This window comes from Styela clava, chromosome 2, assembly GCF_964204865.1.
Source record: "Styela clava chromosome 2, kaStyClav1.hap1.2, whole genome shotgun sequence".
In the NCBI taxonomy this organism is placed as follows: Eukaryota; Metazoa; Chordata; class Ascidiacea; order Stolidobranchia; family Styelidae; genus Styela; species Styela clava.
In genome coordinates, this window is record NC_135251.1 from 26,021,307 (window position 1) to 26,044,816 (window position 23,510).

General features: G+C 34.4%; 1 long non-coding RNA gene across 1 annotated transcript; it reads left to right on the forward strand.

Moving 5' to 3' along the window:
* Window positions 1-238: 238 nt before the first annotated feature.
* LOC120334354 (uncharacterized) lies at window positions 239-16,947 on the forward strand. The gene is made up of 6 exons (XR_013474383.1): window positions 239-357; window positions 666-733; window positions 803-990; window positions 1,275-1,364; window positions 2,947-3,005; window positions 16,696-16,947. It is a non-coding gene; the product is annotated as an uncharacterized LOC120334354 (long non-coding RNA).
* The last annotated feature ends 6,563 nt before the right edge of the window (window positions 16,948-23,510 follow it).

Consider the following 23,510-nt stretch of genomic DNA (forward strand, 5'->3'; position numbering starts at 1 on the left):
TTGGAAAGTTAAAAACCAAAGGAATGGCCAATGAATCACATTTTTTCACCCAGAAATTTCAAGCAGTGCGCGAAGACTGATCCTTTGAATATTTTCAGCGTCATTAAACCATTTGCGCTCAGCATCTACTTTTTTACGTTCTGTTGCCATTTCTCTAATTATAATCAATTATAGGCTCAATAAACGAGTGATTGTGAATTATATACTTGTTAGGTTATAGTATAATTTAGTTTCTCAAAACAAATTTTGCCACGTAAAGAATATATTCGTCCATAAAGCTGTTTTGTTAATATAATTCAGTGAGGCGTCGCGGGCCGAATTCGTGAAATTTCATTTTAAGAACTATTATTATTCTGGGTAAGTTACTATGATAATGATATTGTTGAGTTTAATGGGCATTTTGACATTGCATTCCCGCGGCAGCAACATTCTGTTTTAGGGCGCCAAAGCATATCGATTGTGCAGATAAATAAATGTTGAGTGTAACCTGTGAAGGATTGTGAGAAGCACATTAACAAAATTGGATGTTCACCTGCTATTTCTTTTTGAGTAGATAATGAGAAAAATTGTTTTAAAAAGCTTAATATAAAATGAATCTAAAGCAGCTTCATAATTCTATTTTGACAATGCAGTCTATTACACGTTATGTAAATTTTCAAACATAGATCTGAGCCTAAAGAATTCGTGGTCGCACTTTTCAAAATCAAGGAAACAGCAACATATCGAGGAATTCGTGAGTTCTCAGTTGTTAAACACTATCTGATTTATTAGTTGTAAATTGGAACTATTTCTAAAAATACAGAAGACGCAGATCATAGAGACTCTCGAGTTTCTTCGCACGTCCATGACACAGCAGCTGCGCAAGAAGGTATTGTGTTATTTTCAAAAGGAATTCATCAGGATATCACGGCGATTATATACATGTTCAAAAGCAGCAGATAGTGGTAGCTGAAAAATGAGCTTTTTTCGTGAATACAGCCTTGCGTGGAAGTAAGTATATATGTGAAAATGTGGCATTGGGCCAACGGACGAGATACTAGAATTTTCGATTTATAAAAAAAGTAACTATGCACTGGAATCCATTTTTAGCAAAAAAGCAATATCTGATATCTAATAAACTAAGCAAGTCATTAGTCAACGAGGGCAGTGTTGAAAAATAACATTTTATAATCTGATTGATTCAATATTTCTATATAGTGTGATCAATTACTTCGATTGTTATCACTATGGTTGTAACAAAACCGTTTGTATAATCCATGTGTGTACGGTTACAGTTGAATCTATTGAAAAGGGCGACACGGAGATCACGGTTGCAACCGACTATTCAACATACATCGTTTGTATTGATTGTATTATTTTTGAAGGTAATTTGTTTATGATTTGGAGATGGCAAGAAACGAATTAGCTTTTTATTCATACACAACCGTAGGTATATGAAAACGAGTTAAGCAACTTATTTGTAAATTAACTGTTTCAAGTTACAGCAAATGCGTTAACTGAAATCGAAGTATAACTTTGAAATGTGGTTTTGAGTATTGTGCTGCCGGGGAAATCAGACAAGCGTGACGTGAAATGGTATCGCATTTATTGTTGATTATTTCATACAAATATCAAACATGTCTTATTTCAAATTACAATGTCAATAACATCATAGATAATATCTTGCAGGGATTCAGTGGATCGGAGTCGCAATCGCTTAATTGTGAAAGTGGAAATAAGTTGAGAGCCAACAAACGAAAGTCGAAAACTCGGTAGAAATAACAAAATTCGTCGCAATACCACAAGTAGCCTACAGTAGATGTGTATATATTATAATTTTTTAATATTAGGTAATGCTTTTGTGTTTTGCCCTCTGGCAATAATGAATTTCCAGCCTGTAAAGCATCAGATATAATGTTTAGAATCAGAGGTTGGTGTACGTTACCTTGTATAAAGTGAATTATCGCGGATTCTTTTTGAGCAACGAGGTGGGGTTAATTTTCAAACAAAATTGATATTTTTGTTGTTCTTACTGAATGGATAAGTAGTTAGTTTTAATGTTGGATGAATGAATAAATATTTCGCCCAACCGCCCCTACTATATGACTACACGAGGCCGATCAATTCGCTGTACAATACTTGAATCATACATTTTTCGGTAGGTACTCCTGTAATATGTGAACCAAGATGGCGGACACCGGAACGTAGTATTCGTACCAGATTAGTGTTAGGCCATAATTTCAGGCACAAATACTACGAGAGTCGCTTGGCTAGTCACCGAACTTGGAATAGAACTAAAATAAAGAAAATTGGAATGAAAATATGGCAGGACCCTAACCTGGTACACATATTGCGTTCCGGTGCCCGCAATCTTGGTTCAGGAGTACCCATTTTTTTCTTTCTAATGTCGACAACCTAACCGACAACCGACAACGAAGTGCAGATTGAAGACAATTATATAGATTTAGGTGCCATTCTTGTATCGCCTATTAAAATGTTTCTTTGTTCTCAATTAGTCCAGTGAGATGACAATAGTGATAAAACTTCTACTTCTGCTGTACGTGTGTATGGCGCACGGATACATGTGGGGACCAGAAGACACTGCGTGTGATTTCATGAAGCCGCTTTTACCCCCTTTTGCCAAGGATTTTGCAAATCTTCGATTTATCGAATTGTTGTGAATAAATATAGATTCTTACCGGGATAAAAACTTTACAGTCAGTATTAGTGTTCAATATTCAAAGATAACTCGCTTTTTTAATGCGTATAATGCAATCTCTGCAAACCGACACGGTACCTCATATTTTAATCCTTGAACTCTTTCTAAATTCAAATACTTCATTATTACTATTGTGATGTAGACGTGTGAGAAGTATGGCGAAATCGCTTTAAAAAATTTTTCTAATGTTTACAGTCTCTAGATAACATTATCAGTCGGTAACTGCTAATTATTTTGTTTTTCCATAGTTCGGATCCAAGGAAAAACTGGCGATGACCGATATACATACCAGGGGGCAATGCTAACGGTGAAGCTTTAAATATTTATTTTAAGAATAGTAGGGTGATAGAATAGAAACATTAGTTTCATTGATAACTCAACAGCCAAGTAAAATTTTGACAAAACCTGCGGTCATCAAGACGGTAAATATTTATAGCCTGATTTCTAGCTGATAAATTTTGATATAGAACGGTTCTTGGTAACAATAAATTTCTTTATGAATTTTCATGTGTGCGAAATATCTGATATCAAAAGAGTTTGAGTATTGTTCATAGTGATATCAAAATGACCTTTTAAAATATGTATAAGTCAGGAGTGTGTAAACTGCGGCCCGCGGACCAAATGCGGCCCGCAAGGAAAAATTGTGCCGACCGCGGAGAAGTGCCGATTTTAAATAGTGTGTTCGCGAAACGAGTTTTTAGTTTAGTTAATCTGGTATGTGCGAGCAATTCTAATCTCTTTGCGGCGCAAAGCCAATACCAGTACTTGACTGCTACTGTCATATTAGCAAAACTAGCTAGCAAAATCCTGTTCCAAAACAAACAAAAAAATGTTATTAAAACATGTTTCTTATACTGTATTCGTTTAAAGTCGGTGTGATAATAAATTTGAATATCTGTTTTCATTAGAAATCTATGCATTTTAACTCAACATTTCTGCTAGAACCCCTAACAATGCCATAAGATCAATAAAAAAGTTGTGCTTGCAACTACAGTATAAACTCTATCTACAAAATTTATTCGTTTCGTAAATTCCTTTGTAGGTAGAAAGTTCCGTAAGTAGGGACACAGATTACCTGTAAATGCCCTAACGGTCTAAGCCCCTACAAAATGGACATAACATTTGTATAAATCATAATAATGGTTAGAACCCGCAACAAATACATGTTAGACTTAAATTACTGCATAATAAATAAAGAAGGTACATATGGAAATAAGAAAGAACAGAGAAATACCGAATAAAAACACTACGAACGGTATGTTTGTTTATCTTTGGCGTTGGGTAGACTAGGCTACGCTAAACGAAGACCGCAGAGAGTGGGAGGAGGCGGCAAAAGCTGACCGCTGAAAGAAAACGTAATTTTCGATAATGAGCACACACACATGCAATTCAAATTTTTTTATTGTATCATCGTCTTCTCACTAAATTTCGCTTTGCCCGCGGGGAAAAAACGGGTCAATAATTGTAAAATATTTCAAATCAAAACGTGGACGACGGCGCTAGGATATGTGCGCCATATTCGATATTCTTATAAACACGAAAAACGATATTCGAAGGTCGCGATATTCGATTTTTAAATTCGAATTGGACATTGCTTATTCAAGCACTGCATTAAATTTTTCTAAGATAAACAAATATCACTGCACATATTTTTAAGTTTTCGGCCGTTCGTATGTAGAAAATCTTACGATAGCCGTAGCAATATTTTTACGATAAAAATTATCGTAATTCGGACTTTTCGTATCCAGAGCCTTTCGTAGGTAGAGTTTCTAGGTGCGGCCCGCGGCTTCACCCAGTAACTTGTACCTGGCTCTCCTGTAATAAAGGTTGCACACCCCTGGTATAAGTGTATAATCAGTTTCTAAATTAATACAGTTTCTGTATATGCATGGTTCAATGTTGATTTTTTGTCTGCGGTAATAAAGACGGTAAATATTTTTAGCTTGATTTATAGTTGATAACTTTTGATATAGAACAGTTCTTAGTAACAATATATTTGTTTATAAATTTTCTTGTTTGCGGAAAATCTGATATCACAACAGGTCGAGTACTGCTGAGAGTGTATAGCCAGTTTCTAAATGAGTAGGCAGATTCTGTATGCACGGTTCAATGTTGATTTTTCGTAAAACTTGCATAGTTTTTGCAATACAAATTTAATATGTGTCAGTTCAAGGAACAGTATACCAAATTTGAAAAAATAAAAGAAAAAATTCATATTGAATAAAATATATATATATATATATACATTGAACATGACAGGTACTGACAGCGCCGGATTAGCCTTTAAACAATATAAGCACGTGCTTAGGGCATCAAGCAAGGAGGGGCATCACAGAACTTTTAGAGCAGAATTTTATATAGTTTATCGGTATTTATTAAAATATTACGAGTTCAACAGACGACTCAAACTTCAAAATGTTCGCTTATTTTTTGTCTTCAAGTATCATATTAACCTTCTTTACTAAAAAGAAACCATGAAACTTATTTATTGGACAAGAAATGAGCCTATGAGTCGTTTTCTCAAAATGTTGTGGTTTTTGCTTTCTAGTATTTACCTTGTTGCCGCATTTTTATTTTGAAAAATTTCTATTCTCTTCAACAATTGGACCAATAAACTATTTACACTATGTGGCGGTTCCACGATCGCATTTCAACGATATATTGGTCAGCAAAGTCGGGAGTTTCTTGATAAGGTAGACCAGGGTGGTCCAAACTCTGTCATGCTGATACATTCCGTGCGGCTCACAGAACAATTTTAGCGTATATTTGTATCTAATGGAGTAACGTTTTTGAGTTTTTTTAGATGGGGTTGGTATCCCGAAATTCCAACCCCTTTTCTAACGCTTTGTGCCTTTATTTTAGTAAAAACACTCGCGTCGGCCATGTGACAGTAGTGACGAAACGCAGAGCCGACTTAACGCCGCGTAATCCAGTTTTTTTTAGCTAGGTCCCGAAAACCAACGTAGTCTGACTTGGTTGGTATTTGACGATGTCTTATTTTATTTTAAAAAAAGAATTTTCATCGGCCTTACATATCAAAGCACTGTCTATAGGTTTGAGTTATGGAATGTAAAGCCATTTGCTTGCGAGGTCGAAACCATATGAAAAGGTAGAAATCGAGCGATTAAAGAATTGTTGCGAGTCTTAAGTAAATATAAAATAAGCCGTGCCAGAATGTCGAAATGAAACGTTTGTTGTTGCAGAAATTCATCAAAATTATAAGATAATCCAAAGAAATTATTTTAAAGTGCATAAGGAAGTGAGAACAGGTACGAAGTTATAAGTCGCACAAGGTATTCCGGGTCAGGGCGTAGATTGAGTTTTTCTTGAAAGAATATTGTGAATAAACAGACAAACATATGGGTTTATAAATGATTTTAAGTTAGAGATAGAAGGCTCTGCTGCCAAATACACATTGTTCGACTGAATTTGTTATTTAAATCATTTTGTTCACCTTAATGCTTATTACAAATAATTTTATTGTTCGATTCGGAATCCGAGTTTAATTTTTATTTTCAAACCATTTTCAATTTACCCGAATTCAGATTTTTGAGTATAAGTCTATTAAAAGCCAAACCTTTTCAAAGATTTGTGTCTTTATGTGTTTTAATGAATAATTAGGATTATGATATACTGGTACACAGCAGGTGAAGTTTAAATATGTTTTGACATATACATATATACTAATTAAATTGTTACTTATGCAGAGTTTATATCTAGAGTACTAACATATGAAAAATACCTAATCGGTACCTTCAACACTTTACCGTTTATGTCTACCGCCTTTTGATAGTAGCTGAGTAGTGAATAATAATCACCTTATGTTATGACTATACCTAACATTTCCTTAAACTCGACAACGTAGTATATATACAGTATAATAGCAAATAACTTTGAAAAGTTCGCGAATAAAAGAAAATGATATTGTTTTAGAAGATAAAATGTGTTGTAACTTCATATATTTTGATTATTGAAATTCACCTATAATTTAAAAACCACGTAAATGCAAATTATAGAGAAATTTGTGGTTGTATAAAAAAGTGTGTCATCAGCATTTATCTGATGCATACAGCATTGAGTGATGGAAGATGTTCATTTATATACCCGTTCTTAGTGGTACTTTAGGACACAGAGAGCAGTTTAGAATTAGGCTGTACATCAATACGTCTAATTACTATAATATGTTAAAATGGAATCTATAACATCTATACAACAACAAACCACCCATGTGGTCTCCAATCGTAATGGTAGTATACATTCAAAAACCGGAAGCTTTAGAAAAAGACGACTTCAAAGACAGAAAATGTCGTTCAAAGAAGAACCGGAATCCGAAAGTCAAAACTTTTCATTCTTTCTGCTATATATAAAGAACGAAACGCAACTGAAAGACATGGATACCAAACGGAATTATATGGCCATGGAAGGTTAGATGTTTCGCAAACAATTTTCTCTTATTCGAATATATCTGGCCTTACTTTGTTTTAACGTCACATCTCAATATCCAAAAACGCCTAAAATTTTTCCTGGTTTAAGTCTAGTATGAATAAGTATGTTTGTTCAAAATTCGAAAGATATTACAGATAATCATCCCTAGTGTCGTCATTAAAATTATTTTGTCATCAATGTAACAATTGTTCATACACTGGTACAAATATCTAAGAAAATATTGATATTCTAAACCTCACCTATATATAAATGGATATGCAACGGGTAATAACGGATGACCACCATAAAACGGGTCTAAACTAGAGATGTACCGATACCACTTTTGTCACCGATATTTCAGATTGAAAAAAAGATATATCACATAAGAAATTGATGTTTGGTATCCGAATGCATTAACTGATTCGGATGCATTGTACACTGACGCTAGTAATCTCGGTGTCCAATTAGAAAACTCATATGCCGAGATGTCCAATTCCAATTTATTATTAATATCGCGACCTTCGAATATCGTTTTTTGTGTTTAAAAGAATATCGAATATATGCAAATATTTTATTTTGTGTTTAATCGTGATCGTCGCGACAATTACAGCCAAAATTAAAGGATATCAATCAGTGCCGACTAGAAATACCTATACCACGTATGATACTAGGCGGCCACATCAATAAATCTATAAAGAAATTGTGTATTTGAACAAAATTAAAATTACTATAATCACAATATTTAATACCTGTGTAGAGAGATAATTGCGTCGGAATTTAGCCTAACGATGTCCATGGACTGAATGACACTCGCGCTTGACGATAAACAGAATTTATAACTGTGCCAAGCAGTGCATGTCCTGTAAAAAGGACTTCGATTCCACTGTATGATTTAAAACTGAGCGCCTAGTTGCTCTCTTTTCTGTGTCGTGTTGATATATTTCTTCATAATTAATATGTAATATGTATTAAAAATGTCAATATAAAAAGTTGGCAGCAAAAAAAAAGTCAAATTAGATGAGCTGGTTCTGCTAGTAAATATTTAAAAACAGGCGAATCATATTCTCGTTACCACTCGCGGGGGTGTAGACATGCATGGCTCATAGTTCCCGATCTGTCTGGACAAAAAAATAAATTAAAAAGTAATATTTTAACTTACCTTTTAAAACATTCTGGATCATATCTAAAAGGTTAATATATCGGAAATATCGGTATTAATTCAGCCGATACCGATACATGACCGATACCGAAAAAATAGCCGATATTGCCGATACCGATACCCGATACCGATACATCGACTCTAAACTGGTAGAGGAATCAATTAGGTAATAGATTAGATTTTATAGCACCATACGTACAAGCGAGCAATGTGCTATTTTTGAAAATAAATAAAAGCCACTCTATAATCGGCCCATCGGTATTTGAGAAAAATCAAGATGGATAGATTTCAATCATCGAACTGTTATATTTTCTCTTCAAAAAAACATGAATCATAGACAAAGCGCCCACTAATTTGGCGACTGTATACGGACTCGACTCGAATTTGCAAAATACAATGCAATACTAGTTGTCGAAAAGTTTGGATCGATAGATGCATTATCACTGAATAACGACAAGTTGAGGGGAAAGGCTATTCACTCTCCATTTAACTCGATATTTTGTATTATAAATTAGGCAAATTACTGACTGGAACTTAATGATGAGAGACTTGATATTGAAGTTAATCATGAGCTACAACGTTTTGTTTGGGTACACCTGGTGATAAAAAATTTAGTTTGGCGGGACTAATGCATAGTGGGGTAAATGTAGATTTTATTCAGCGAATAAGAAATTCTTACACACATCTTACTACCAAAATGCTTTGAAAAACGTCTGTTAAGTGTCCCACTGTACCCCACTTGTGGGGCACATTCGGTCAGACCCTGGGGCACAGTGGGTCAGTCTGTCAAAATTCAACGAAGTGAGCCCTTAAAAATAAGCAATTAATCTGCATAATCGTCTAACGAACAGGGAGACTTCAAATTTGAAGATTTAATATTTTTGAAATCAATGTTCAACTGAAATAGTTCAAATATTTTGACAAAAAAATTCGCAAACAAATTTGAATATTTCCTTCCTCGAATCTAAATCTGAAAATATTATTGAAAAAATGAAAAATATCAGACGGTGGTTTGTCATGTTGGAAAAGCTAAGGTAGAAAAAAAAACTGGAACCGTGAAATTTTAGTTTCAACCTCCCAAAACCAATTTCACCTCATAACTTGCGCCGCTCTACCCGTCCGTTGTCGCGGATATAGTATCAGCGCGAGAGCTGATTTTCCACTGTGCCCCATGTCCCAACGTGCCCCATCTTCCCCTGCAATATTGGTTATATTCACACTCAAATTTATTTATTAGCACATTTGATCTGTTTCTGGAACTAAGCAAAAGCATGTTCCGGCCACGGAAATGGGATGATTAAATGTCCTTCAAACTAAAAAATCTTATTTTCACGGTGACTCACTCCGAATAATAGTAATTTGTAAAATGAAACTTCACAGCACCTATTGGATCAATTGTAAAATTTTTATTATTTAAAAATGGATTTTCTCTTGTATCGACCTCCAACAACAGGTTCTACGGAACGCCAAATATAATCGTAATCGTTAACTACGGTGTTGCATTTGTTTAACGTCTAAAACAAGAACGCGTTCATTCCAATAACGGGTTCGCACGAACCCGCTGAATCGTATCACAAATTTTAATTGCAATTATGTTTTCGGGTTTCCACAAGATATATTGCTTCGAGGTCCCACTTTACAAAACTAGGTTCCAAAATCACAACTGAAAGAATATTATTTTAGATATTTCAATATGCTTTGTATAAATAAAAAAAAGCGTAATATTATGACGGTATACAATTGGCACGGATATAAGTTAAAGGAAAACTCAGTCACGCCGTGAAAAATTTTGTTTCATTCCTGAAGCTAATTTTATTTTAACTATAATATATGAGTTTACTCATTTCCTCGGACTAAATTAATTCATAACGATGTCAATCACTTTCGAGATAAAAGCTGTCAATGTTCATATATCTCGAGGTTAGTAACGTTTCATGTCAGACATCTTTTTATATAAAATATATTGTTGACATATCATTAAAAGTTGTATATTTATATATGGGTCGTAAAAACAATTCCTCGCATAATTTGATGAAAGATATTACAAGGTCTGGTTCAGATTATAATCAAAGGGGTGAAGAGCCTTTTTTAAGCCAAATAGAACAATGATTGCAAATTAGAGCATTTCTTGAACTATTCACTTAATTGCCGCTGTATGGAGTATCGTTACAACATTTGCGTTGGCGTTCCCAGTACTGTTATTAAGCTTCATGACCAATATCCAGAGTTGTAAATATGACTGGTCTCAAACTTGTTTCGGGATGCGTCATTTTTTTCACCAATGAAGTGTTGAGTCACATTGACTTAAAACTTCGATGGTTAACAGCAGCAGCAGTTAAGGCAACGATTTTTAAATAAATCCATTTTTCTCAATTTGTTCCTGATTCTTACAGGACTCGATATTTAACCTAGAACTTTGCTGTTTACTTATAGTAAGACACTTTCTAGTTTATTTTGCACACTTTTCCTCAGTGTTCCTCAAAAATCCCTCATTTCTTGAAAACTTAGCCGACCTTTCGTAAACCAAAAGTCCTGGATAATTAAATAGAATCAAATTCTCGAAAATAAATTTTCCGTGGTAACCTACCTTCAAAATAGATAGTAAATATGGAAAGTATTCTAAACAAAGTTTATCAAACGAACAATAAAATCAATGACCCAAAAGTATTTACGGTAGGTATGTTTCGGATTGTGACATAACGAATCACTGATAATATGTAAAGCATTAATAAGCGTTCCTGCGGCATTGCGACAAATTTTGTTACTTCGTCCGAGGGCTCGACTTTCATTTGATCGCTTTCAACTTATTCCCACTTCCACAATGAAGCGATCGCATAAGACCATACAAAAGTTAAAAACAATGCGTTCCAGGCCTGCCGAAATCTACGTTACTATTCTAAAAGAAACATTCTATCATAGCCTATGTCTGAATATTTATTTGCTACATTGTTCTATAATAAAATGAGTAGATAATTATAAGTCATAAGAACCGTCAGATAATGTAATATTTGCGTCGTTGCATTATTTCGTTGAGAAGCACTCATAACATCTGAGCATTGAGAATTATTTAGACGTGATGTCGTTCAAATCAATTAAAGTATTCCCAATGTCATAAAGGTATTTTGCCGATGGATATGGTGTTGGTGTGTACACTTCGATCCACTGAATCCCTGCGAGATGTTGACTATGTCATTATTAACATTGTATTTTCAAATAAGCTATAGGATCGGCCTGGTAATAAAGTGGTGCCCTGTGTCATAATTTGGGATTATGGCTAAATTAAATGCATTTTGGGGGGTCAATAATATTTTATAGTGGTCTGCATGTGAACAAAACCAATTTCAAAACTCAAAATGTTTGAGTTTAAATTATCCATGCTTGATCCGAGTGTTCTTAATTACGGTGACGTACCTGTGTCATAATTTGAGATTATGGCTAAATTAAATGTATTTTGGGGTCAATAGTATGCATAGTGGTCTGCATGTGAACAAAACCAATTTCAAAACTCAAAATGTTTGAGTTTAAATCATCCATGCTTGATCCGAGTGTTCTTAATTACGGTGACGTCATCATATTTTTTTTTAATGTATAATTTTTATTTTGATACAAGATCAATTTTATTTGTATGAATATTTCAAAGCTTAAAAATAAACAAAGAATCTGTTGTTAGTTGAAAACGAAGTAATTTGAACGCGCGAGCAACGTTCTCCGGCTCATAATAAATAAACAAACAAAGATACCAGACAGCACGCGATCAAATGCTCTTCGATAAAACGAATATCACTTCACTTCAAAATCAAATCCCACTCTTGTTTTATTTTGAAGGTGACGTAAAGCTCGTCCAAAAGAAAACTCTTTCTCTAGCATATCAATCACGTGTTGACCAAGCGTTAAAAGTGAGAAACTTTATCTCGAAATTTTTTGAAATTTCTCTCTTCTTACCGGCATATGGTCGAACGCATTTGCGCTACGTAATTCGGGCGCGTTTTAGTGGAAAGCGACGAAAATAAGATTTTTAAAGATATATTGGGAAATGTACTAGCGTGTTTGATTAACTATTTATGTCATATTATAAAAGGGGTATAAAAAGTCGATTGGGACCAACGTATATAAAGGGTACCATATGGCGAACCACGGCCTCTCGTCCGGTTTCCATTCCATGTCGGGTATGTGATTAGTTAGTTATTTGTCTTCGGTACCATGGACTTGCTGGTGGAGGAAGGCGTATCCGATCAGCGGTTACGTGAATCACCCTACGGTGGCGAGGAGTCCAGCAATCCTTTCGCACATAACTATCCCCGCATGGTATTCGAACCTGCGAACCCATACAGAGTAATTAGAGATGCGTTGGCGAGCGTATTCCCAAAGCTTAGGACGATTAGTAACTCACCCATAATAATAATATTTCTTAAAATTTTGCACTGCCCTCGAGGTCATTTTGTGATAATTTTTATCACCTGACAACTTTCGAAAATACTTCATTTGATGATTTGAACGAAAGATACCAATCTGAAGATGGAGTCTATTATGGAGTATTGTTGCCACATTTGTGCTGGTGCTCCCTGTACTGTTATTAACCTTCATGACCAATATCAAATGAGTTATTAATATGATTGGTCTCAAACTTATTTCGAGGTGCATCATCTTTTTCACCATTGAAGTGTGGCCTCATAAGCTCATAACATAGATCAGGGTTGTCCAACCATTATGGACGAAGAGCCACATTTAGTTTACGAATGATTGCGCGGTCCACTTGACATGGTAGTTATATTCTAGTTTCACCGACTACAGATAAAAGGAAAAACAAACAAAGCACCTAAATTATTAGAACAATGAAAATACGAAGATACAGTAAAGTTAAAAGTTTTAACCACACATAAATATTTATGGGAAGTATGGCACTGCGTTTATCCAACAAGTTTGTCAATCATAGGTGCAATGGACGATGTAGAAATGCGGAACGGATTTTTCACGAGGCTGTCAGAAATTAGTCTTACGGAGGATTTTCCTTGGTTCATCCTTGAAAAAAAATTGCTCGTAGAAGTGAATGCTGTCAAATATTGAGGTCATGAAACTGCTTCTTCTAGCTTCACAGAAAAAAAATACAGGAAAACAGATTGAAATACATGGCAGACGATAAAAATAAATTCAAACATGTCTCACTAGCAATAACGACCATAAATGGACATAAAAGAAGCTTTCGATAGCTAGGTGGTGCTTCTCGTGCGTTTGAACGACATTTTTTATTAGAAGTTTCAATAAAGGCTCAGATTTGTGAAGGACATTGCGATTCGAATAATACCACGCGGGCCACTGGGTTTGACGACTCTAACATAGATGGTCAACGGCAGCAGCCAGAGCAGCTTTATTGAATTTATTCATTTTTTCCCCGATTACTATGGGACCCTATACTTCACCTAGACCTCGACCATTGCTGTTTAAATATAGCAAGGCACTTTCTAGTTCATTTCGCACACTTTTCCTTCAGTGTTTCTTAAAATGGCATTACTTGGAAACTTGATCGACTTTATGTAATCCAAAATTCCTAGATAATTGAATAGAATCAAATTCTTTGAAATATGGAAAGTAGGCTATTCTAAACGTCCTGTCACTTGGACCCCCAAATAAAAGTCTTCATGCAATAACTTCTGGCATTCTGAACATCTTACAATCTCGCATCACACTGAATATGATGTGAGCATGTAGGCAGCGCACGATGCAATCTCCAAGGGCGGTACATTTACGTTGGAAGTAACTTCACTATGTACACAGCTTACAAGCCAAAAAGAAAACCCCAAACTAATTACACAATCAGCATTTCAGTACCCACTCTCCTACCAAAACGTACTTCACATCTATGATATATATTGTAATATGCGTCCTTACGTGAATTACTTTCTCTCTTTTCTCTCCACCTACCTACGCGAAGAGAAGCTTCAATCAAATATAGAAAATAATGGTACCTTACGACGACATATATATAACTTGAATCAAAGTTTGGGATCGGACTCTGCTTCCAGCGTCATCTAAGATCAGCTCGGTTCATTGAAGTGGCTGTAATCGATTTCTGCTGATTCAAACCCTATAAATAATGCCATGAAAACTAAGCCGATTTTATGTAAATGTTAATTTTTCTTTACCGTTTAAATAGACAAAAATACAGATAGAGAGAGCTGATAGAAAATAAAGAAAGTATATTATGCACTGTGTAAAACGATTGGTGACTCAAAGGCAAGTGGGCTCAATAGAGTCCCTGGTGTATCATAGCTAGTAAAAGCAGGAAAAAGGGTTTTAATAAATTTATTTGCCACAGGTCTCGTGTCTCAGCGTTCCACTTTTGTTTGATAGAATTCCACTCATCTCTAGTTCCACAGAGAAACAAATTGGTCAGATTGAACGAGAATGAAAAACAACTTTTTTCTCTGAAATATGCAGAAGTCTTCGTTTTTATTCTAAAAAAGTATTTATTATTTATTCCATTTTGAGAGAGCAATGTCCGAAGATGGGTACGAATGTACAATGACTAACAATGACACAGTACCCGTAGCTCACGGTGTCTAAAAATGCCGTTTTCTAATTTGTGCCATTTTAGGGCATTTGTCTCACATTTACCAAATTCCCACTATTCCAACTGAACTGTTACCATATAGATTATAGAATATATATATATATATATATATATATATCTTGGAGCAAATGATTACGGTATTCACATGAGGTGACAATCATACAATTGGGACACGAATTATTTTGACGCGTAACTCACCACAAAGTTCGTTATCTAATCATTCAACATTTTCAATTCCAAATAGCAAATCAAGTCTCAACGCGAAGCAATCCACATCGGTGGTATCGATAAGAATATGTAATGAAGTTGCCTTGACTGAGGCTGCTTCTGTTGACCACACCCAAATTTTTGACCGATGACCCTCAATGATTTTGCTCTCGATGTCTTTGTTACAGTGTATATAAAATAAGTTAAACGAAGTCACACTTTATTGATTTGAAAGATGATGCACTCCGAATAAATTTTGACCAATAATATTCATAACCACTGCGATTCATTGATTTGTTCAAAGTGGATTTCTTATATATATTTCCTCTCCTTATTCGGGTACAAGAGGGAGAAAAAGGTCCGGCACTACTTTGACAATGATTTGAACCACACTTTGTGATATCTCTCACCAATTCATGCTACGAATTGTTTTTTTGCAATACATATAAAACTTTTGATATGTCAAGAGTATGTATTTCACACAAATATTTACTTAACTCAATTCCAGATATATATATGAACTTACTTTGAAAGCTTTATTGGCTTTATCACAAATTTTAATAAACTCGTGATGAATTAGCTTTAGTTGAACAAATGAGCAAACATATATATGCTTGAAGTAAAATTAGCATTAGAAATGCAACAGAATTTTCCACGGTGTAACTATAGGTTTTATATCCGTGCCAATTGCCTACCGCCATAATAATGAAAAGATGCCGAATTTCGTTTTACTGCATGGTTTCGTTTAATTTTATGAACATTTCTCTTTTCTGGGTATTTATTTCAAAGCATAATAAAACAGTCAAATAATATTCTTGCAGTAAGGATTTTGAAACGTAGTATCATATAATATGATGGAATGAAGAATGTCGTGATCGATATTCCTTACTGTAACTTTTCTAAAATTTTGATTTCGAAAGTCATTAATTTCAGAGTGATTTTTATTTTCTGAATTATATTCTGCCGTTTTTTTTGCGAAAACCTAAAGCTTTGCAACTGTAAAGTACACCTAGAAATGTGCAGATATATAACAGTACATGGAAGAGAATTGTAAACAAAGCTGTAGAAATCATGTAGTATCTCTGAAAACGTCATTTTCTATCCCGTCTGATATCTACATGGAATGACTTACATCTGACGATATAATTCTGAAAATCTTGCTGGAAAAAGGTTGTTTAAACTGCATTATGTTGACATGCATCCTATTTCTAACAGCGTGCATTACTGTGGTTATAGATGTCCATAGCCATCCAACCTCGTTCATTTATTACAAATGTGGTTTGACACCAAATGAGAATGTAGACTGGTCTCAAGCAAGTATTTATGAACGTATTTGATGTATGAAGTATACATGCTAAACTAATGGAATACTTCAATAAGTAATTATGAGAACGCTTGCCCTTCGAAATGGTGTACGGCAATTTTGGGAAACTCTTTAATACCCAATTGCAAATAAGATCAAATTATATTTAACTTTTCTTGATAGATACCTTCTTCAGTCTGATATCTGGCATCTAAATCTCCAGATGGAATGTTTTCGAGAGTAGTCAATTGTCAAGCTATAAAAAATATCACAAATGACCTCCAAGTCATTTCGACCCGGCGTACTGGTATCTAAGATTACACCACAATTTTCAGATTGGTTCAACGTTTCTTTCCTACAAAAACTCTTTGCAATTCCGAGGATTTTTTCGTTAAATATGTCATTCAAGAAAAGAACTTGGTCTGATGACTATTTGAAGTATGGCTTTACCTGCTCAACTGAACGTGACTCCAATGCGAGAATGGCGAGTGAGAATTGCCCCTTTTGAATCGAAGCCACGTATCTCTCAATTGGTTACCGAAAAACAGCAGCAGAAGTATCACTAATAAATCTAATGAATAATTGAAGTTTACTGTTTGTTGCAATTTATTCTGCTACAACCAATGGAGAAATCAGTTTTTCAGATCCGATAGTAAATAAAGCAAGTATTCCAAACATTGTCAATCAAACAAACAGTGAAATTGGTGAATATTTTTTGTTATGCGTCTGAATATTTATTTGCTATAACTTTCTATAATAGGATGAGTGGATATAATATGAGTCAAACAATCCAATTTTCGGCAGTGGCATTGAGAAAAATTTAGAGGCGATGTCACATTCGAATCAATCAAAGTATTTCTGACGCCAAGAAGATCTTCCGCTGTTGGATATGGTGTTGGTGTAAACACTCCGATCCATCGAATCCCTGAAAAATTTGAGACTTTGTTGTAATAAACGTTGTATTATGAAAATATTTACTGTAGTGAATATTAGTAAGAACTGATCAAAACTAAGTACACCAAGGTATTCGTTTTGGTATCAAATTTCACACAATTTGGATTTTATTTCATTTTATTAGATTTTGACATCTGTTATTTTGTGCGTGACTGATTGCGCTGGAAACACAATGCTACTATGTTTTTTTTGTCTCATTTAACGCATTTGATGTTTCCCGAAACGGGGACTTAAAGTATAAGATTTCTACTCATGTTTACTTTCACGCAAAGTAAAAACTAATTTGTTCCCTGCAATTGTTACACTCCAAAGATTACCTTCAAATTTATAACAATCAACAGCAAGAATATTTGTTAAATAATCTGATGCAAATAAGATCTTTGTGTTGCTATTCACATGAGATTCAACTGTAAGGATAAACACATAAGTTATACAAATGTTTGTGTTACAAGTGGTCACAATAGAAAGTAATGTTCAAATATTAAATAAATCAGATCATAAATTAGGATTTTCATTAGATTTCTTTCGTTTACTATTGGGTTACTTGGTATATTTTATACAACAGTATCGCATACCGCCTTTTTGTTATGGTGATAGATTGCAACAGTGCTTAGTTTGTTTTATTAAAAAGGCATAAGTTTCGGTATTTTGTCAGATCTATGACTTTCCATTTTTTAAAACTTTTCCTTAAAGATGCTAAGCTATTATATGATATCACAAAAACTGTGTTGACGTGTGTTGAAGATTTTTCTCCAAGATATATTATCGCATGATGTTTGCAAATTCTCCTTGTAGAACTTAGGTTCATTTGTGCATATACTGTGTCCATGTCTATTTGATTTCGATTGAAAAAGCCTTGGCATCGAAATTTCTTAGACCTTTTCTGAAAAAGTTCATACGCGCAAATCTAAATTCTTCCAACCAAGAGTTAGTTATCGTAAAATTACATTCTCACGTAAGTTCGTTTTGGCAAGTGAGCAAACGTTCGTTGTTGCAAAACTATATTGGCGAAAAAATACGGGTTGACAGTAGCTTTATTTTAGGAAATGTAATTCGTGCTCGCGAAACCATATTCTCGCTTTTCGCATAAAGCTATATTTTCAAAATTTTGCAGCTACATTTGCCCACGGCCTGCGAACCTGAATTTCGCGAGCCTATCAGAATGCATTGTGATAAATATTAGTTGTGCAGGCGAATCCTTTTCTTATCGGAGTTGGGTCGATAACACAGACACAATTGTGTGACATGTGAATAGAGTACATGCATCTAAAATACATTGACTGTTTATGTAAATCATTCGAATGACTCTCTCTCTCTATATATACATATACATATGCTTTATTTTGCTGCAGTTGGGCCACTCGTTTTCTGTGGCATATAATGAGCTACTCGCAGCGTTATTTTTAACGGTTTTTAATAAAAAATGGTATGACAAAATGTTACGCAAGTAATACAGTTCGTTTAATATAGTCGAGTTGGTGCCCAATCGTGGCCGGAGTGGTTTCAATTACATATTTGACCTTTGACCCCCAAATAAATAAAAATTGTTGTGTTGAAGCTGTACTGAAAATTCTAGTATTCTCGAATATATTTCAATAAAACACAACTGAAAATAATATTATAATCAAAATTCATTGAATAATTTTCGAGAAAATAGGGTTCAACATTTTTTTATTCATCGTTTTTTGGTCATAACTTTTGATATAATTAAAACAAACCGAAAATGTTGTTACCATTCAATTGGTATTTGAGAGACGATATATTACTTAATGATTGGATAGCTAAAAAAATTAAAAATTTTGAAATTTGCAAATAAATGGGGTTAAGAAACTACTTATTATCGCATATCGAATTAAGTTACTATAGGGTTTCATTGATTATAATTTGATTTTCCGCCTTTGATGTTCGATTTTTTGTTGTATTAAAATATATTTGATTATAACAAGTGTATTGCACGTGCTTTCTATCAACTTCAGGCAAAAAACTCAAAATATCGCTTCAAGATGGATGGTGATGTTATCAAAAACGCAATTTTCGCCGTAATTATTAGGTTTTCTAGCGATAATATAATGTATTAGCAATTAAAAGTATTTATATGAGCAAGTTAAAACTAAACCTAGTATCTTGGTATTTCACATCATTAAATCGAACCTTCACCTGATTAATTAACCATTTTTTAAAGAAATATAGTTCCGTATTTATTCGCAAATACGCCGAGTTTAAAACTCAAAAAAAAAGTTGCCCAACTAAGGGACCGTCTTATGCGCGCATAACTCAGATAGCACCACAAAAAATCGGCTCCTTCGCGCATCGAGACTTTGATCACGCAACGAAATGATATAATGCTGACTTGCAAGTAATTGCAACAGCTACAAACCATGCTTAATTCTCACGATAAAGAGCGTGCACGCACCCACCACACACGCGATCGGTTGTCTAGGTGTGATTGTCTGATCATAAACGTGACCGCTTGTATTTGATTAAATTTATTTGTATCTTTTGCATAAGAGCAACAGCATTGATCTACCAGCCGTCTCGTGGTCAAAACGTTATCATTTGTGCACAAGTAAGAATCAGATAGAAGTTTCGGGTAGAATAATACTCACAGCATTAATTCTTAACAATAAAACTGTAATTTTAATCATTTTGAACAACCATTTACGGTAACTGAAAGGTTGAAATAACATATGGATAGGATGTGATAAATGCTGTGCTGTACGTCCATGGGTTAGGCAACAGCTGTGTTTTCCGTTTTTTCCTGAATCAGCAAAATGGAAGGGTCATAAATCAATCACTTTATTTCGTGGTAGCCGTTTTATTTCTGAAGTGCTGTTATCGGGCAGGACGTGCTTCATTGCACCGGCCACGTTTTTGTTTTCAGGATTAAGACAAATAACAGCTGGTATACAAAGTCAATTAAATAATCGGCAGACACTTTGGCATACATTATATAATATATCAGCCCATATATGAAGCTCACACAAATCATGGTTGAGAAGACTTGCGAAAAATAACCAAATTTATTGCCGTGACCGCTCAGGATATCTCGACTACCTTAACTCTCTTTTTCCTAATGATATATATATTCGTACTACCATCCTTGGTCATAATATGACAATATTAGTTATTTTCGGACTATTTTACGTTTATGTTCATGTTTTGTGAAGTATTCCCGCACTAACTAAAATCATTTTAGGCTTCCAACTATGATCCGTGCTTGATCCGTCAACATTTTTTTTTTGTAAATTTTTTATTCTACTACTAGGTGAATTTTATTTGTGTAGGTATTTCAAAGCTTAGAGATACACGAAAGTATTTGTCATTACTTCAAAGATAAGTCATTTGAACGAGCGGGAAACAATTTCGCGCACATAATAAACAAACAAAGATTCCAGACAACTATCGTGAACATGCTCTTACATATCATTGAATATTTCGCGTTTCGCTTCGCTTGCGAAGCTGAGTCTGGTTTTTCTGCAAAGGTGACGTAACGCTCTTTGAGCAGAGCGCTTAAATCTTGTTTCTTTGTAACACGTGTTCATCGGAGCGATGAGAGTGTGAAACGTTCTCTCAAAAGTTTTTGAAATTTCTCTTTTCTTACCGGCGTAAGGTCGAATGGTTTGCGAATACGTCATATGGGCGCGTTTTAGTAGGAAGACGCGAAAATAAGCTTTTCAAAGAGATATGGGGGGTGTATGGTGGCCCATCGTTGTCACGTGTAAAATTTAAAAAAAAAAATGAAAAAATAAAATGAAAAAGCGAAAATAAAAAAATAGTTGTGAAAAAACATGAAAATAATTGAAAAAAAAAAATAAAAAAAAATTTAAATTAAAAAAAAAAAATTGAAAAATAAAACAAACAAAAAAATAAAAAAAAAAAATTAAAATTAAAAAAAAAATTAAAAAAAAAAAAAAAAATTTGAAAAAAAAACTGGATAAAAAGAAAATAAAAAGGTTGACAACGATGGTCCGCCTTGTGGCCCATCGTTGTCACGCGTTTTTATTTTTAGAAAATTTGATGCTGCTTGGGACCAGCGTTGTCAGACTTAATCCTACACGCACAAATGTGTTTCCTGGGTTTCTAACTCACTACTGATTTTCATGACCAATATCCAATAAATTCAACATGAAAATGTTCTACAAATTCTCCATGCTACAAGTTCAACCACAAGCAATATATTTATAATAAGGATAAGAGAATATAGAATTGGATACGAAAATTTGTTTTTACGTGTAGAAGGTAATTTAATTGGAAAATGCTGCTTAACTGCTCAGACACTCGTGCGATGCCGGTACGGTATCGTCTGACCGTACCGGTACCCATGCAATCACTCGTGAAAGAATGGGAGATGATGAGTAATTGTATGGCTACCGGTACGGTCAGACGCAAAGCGACTATAACCGACTACCGGTATTTGGTAAGACGGTACCGGCATCGCGAGTGTCCAGGCAACTGAGTAGTTAAGCAGCATTCTCCAATTAAATTACCTTATACACGTAAAAACAAATTTTCCGAATTTTCGTATTCAATTCTATATTCTCTTATCATTATTATAAATATATTACTTCTTGTTGAACTTGTAGCATGGAGAATTTATAGAACATTTTCATATTGAATATTGCTCAAGAAAATCAGTAGTGAGTTTGAAACCCAGGGAACACATTTGTGCGCGTAGGATTATGCCTGACAACGTTGGTCCCAAGCAGAAGCAAATTTTCTAAAAATAAAAACGCGTGACAACGATGGGCCACGAGGCGGACCATCGTTGTCAACCTTTTTATTTTCTTTTTATTCAATTTTTTTTTTAATTTTTTTTTTTTTAATTTTTTTTTTTTTTTTTTTTTTCGTTTTTATTTATTAATTTTTTTTTAATTTTAATTTTTTTTTTTCATTTTTTTTTTAATTATTTTTATTTTTTTTTACAACAATTTTTTTATTATCGGTTTTTTATTTTATTTTTTATTTTCAATTTTACGCGTGACAACGATGGGCCACCATAGGGGTGTTCTTGGCACGTTTGGTTAATTAGTCATTACATATTATAAAATGGTACAAAAAGTCGATTGTAACCAGCGGAAAAAGAGGGTTAATATAAAATAATGATTGTAAAATATTTTCAATCAAAAATGTCCTCATGTTATACGTTTGGTACTTCAAGTCGGCGCTGATTTAATTCCTTTCATGTTGGCAGTAATTTAGTTGTGCCGCAAAGTGCTGTCTTCTATTACGATAAAACAGAAAATATAATAATCGAAAATAGTTTTAATCAAAATGTGGACGGCCGCTAGAATGTGTATGCCATATACAAGAAGGTAGCGAATCGCGATATTTGAATATTAAATTTGAATTGAACATCATTGACTGTAATAGATGTGTGCGCTGTGTTACGATTTGTGGAAACGGCGTATATGCGAATTTTTATAAATTCACTATTTTGAAGCTGTTATCAGGGAGTCGGCTTATCCGCGTGATAGGCGTATAGTCGAGAAAATACGGCCATTTCGGGAACAGGAAGAAGAATCGGCGATGTATGAAAACTCGAATTCTCGCAGAATTAAATCCAATAGCCCGGTCTAGGAAGGCAATTAACTTTTCCTTTCCCATTGAATGCAAAGTTTCGTGTTCTGATGACCGTGAGTTTGCTTAATCCTATAATTCAAACTGGAGAACAAAGGGAATGAAAGTGGAAAATGAAACAACTTGGTATCGGCATGAGCGACTTAGACTTGCGGTATAGAAAGTTGTCCTAATTCCTACATTTCTACGAGTCTCAATAACAAGTTTCAAGTATTCCATTTGTTAATTAGGAACACAGCCGCTGAAAGGTCACAGAGCTTTTAAATATGCCACAGTTTATTAAAATAGATTTTAGGGCTAATTACCTCCTTGTAATCTGAATTTCAACTGTGCAGCGTTCAATTTCCGATTTTCAGGTAATTTATTTTTCCGAGTGGGATTCATCGAAAATAGCCACTGAAATGAAAATATATGGAACGATCTTCTCTCTCGTTTTGCGTTGTCTCGCCGCGGGATCATATGATCGCCGCCATCTTGGCATCTATGCTTCCAAAGTTTCTTCGTGTTGCATATGGTTTTGGCCAGTTTTCGTCTATTTTACTACCCAGTGCGCCGCATATGAATTTATATTCGACACTTTGTGGGTGTTCAAATACAAATGTATTCGAATTGTATTTTT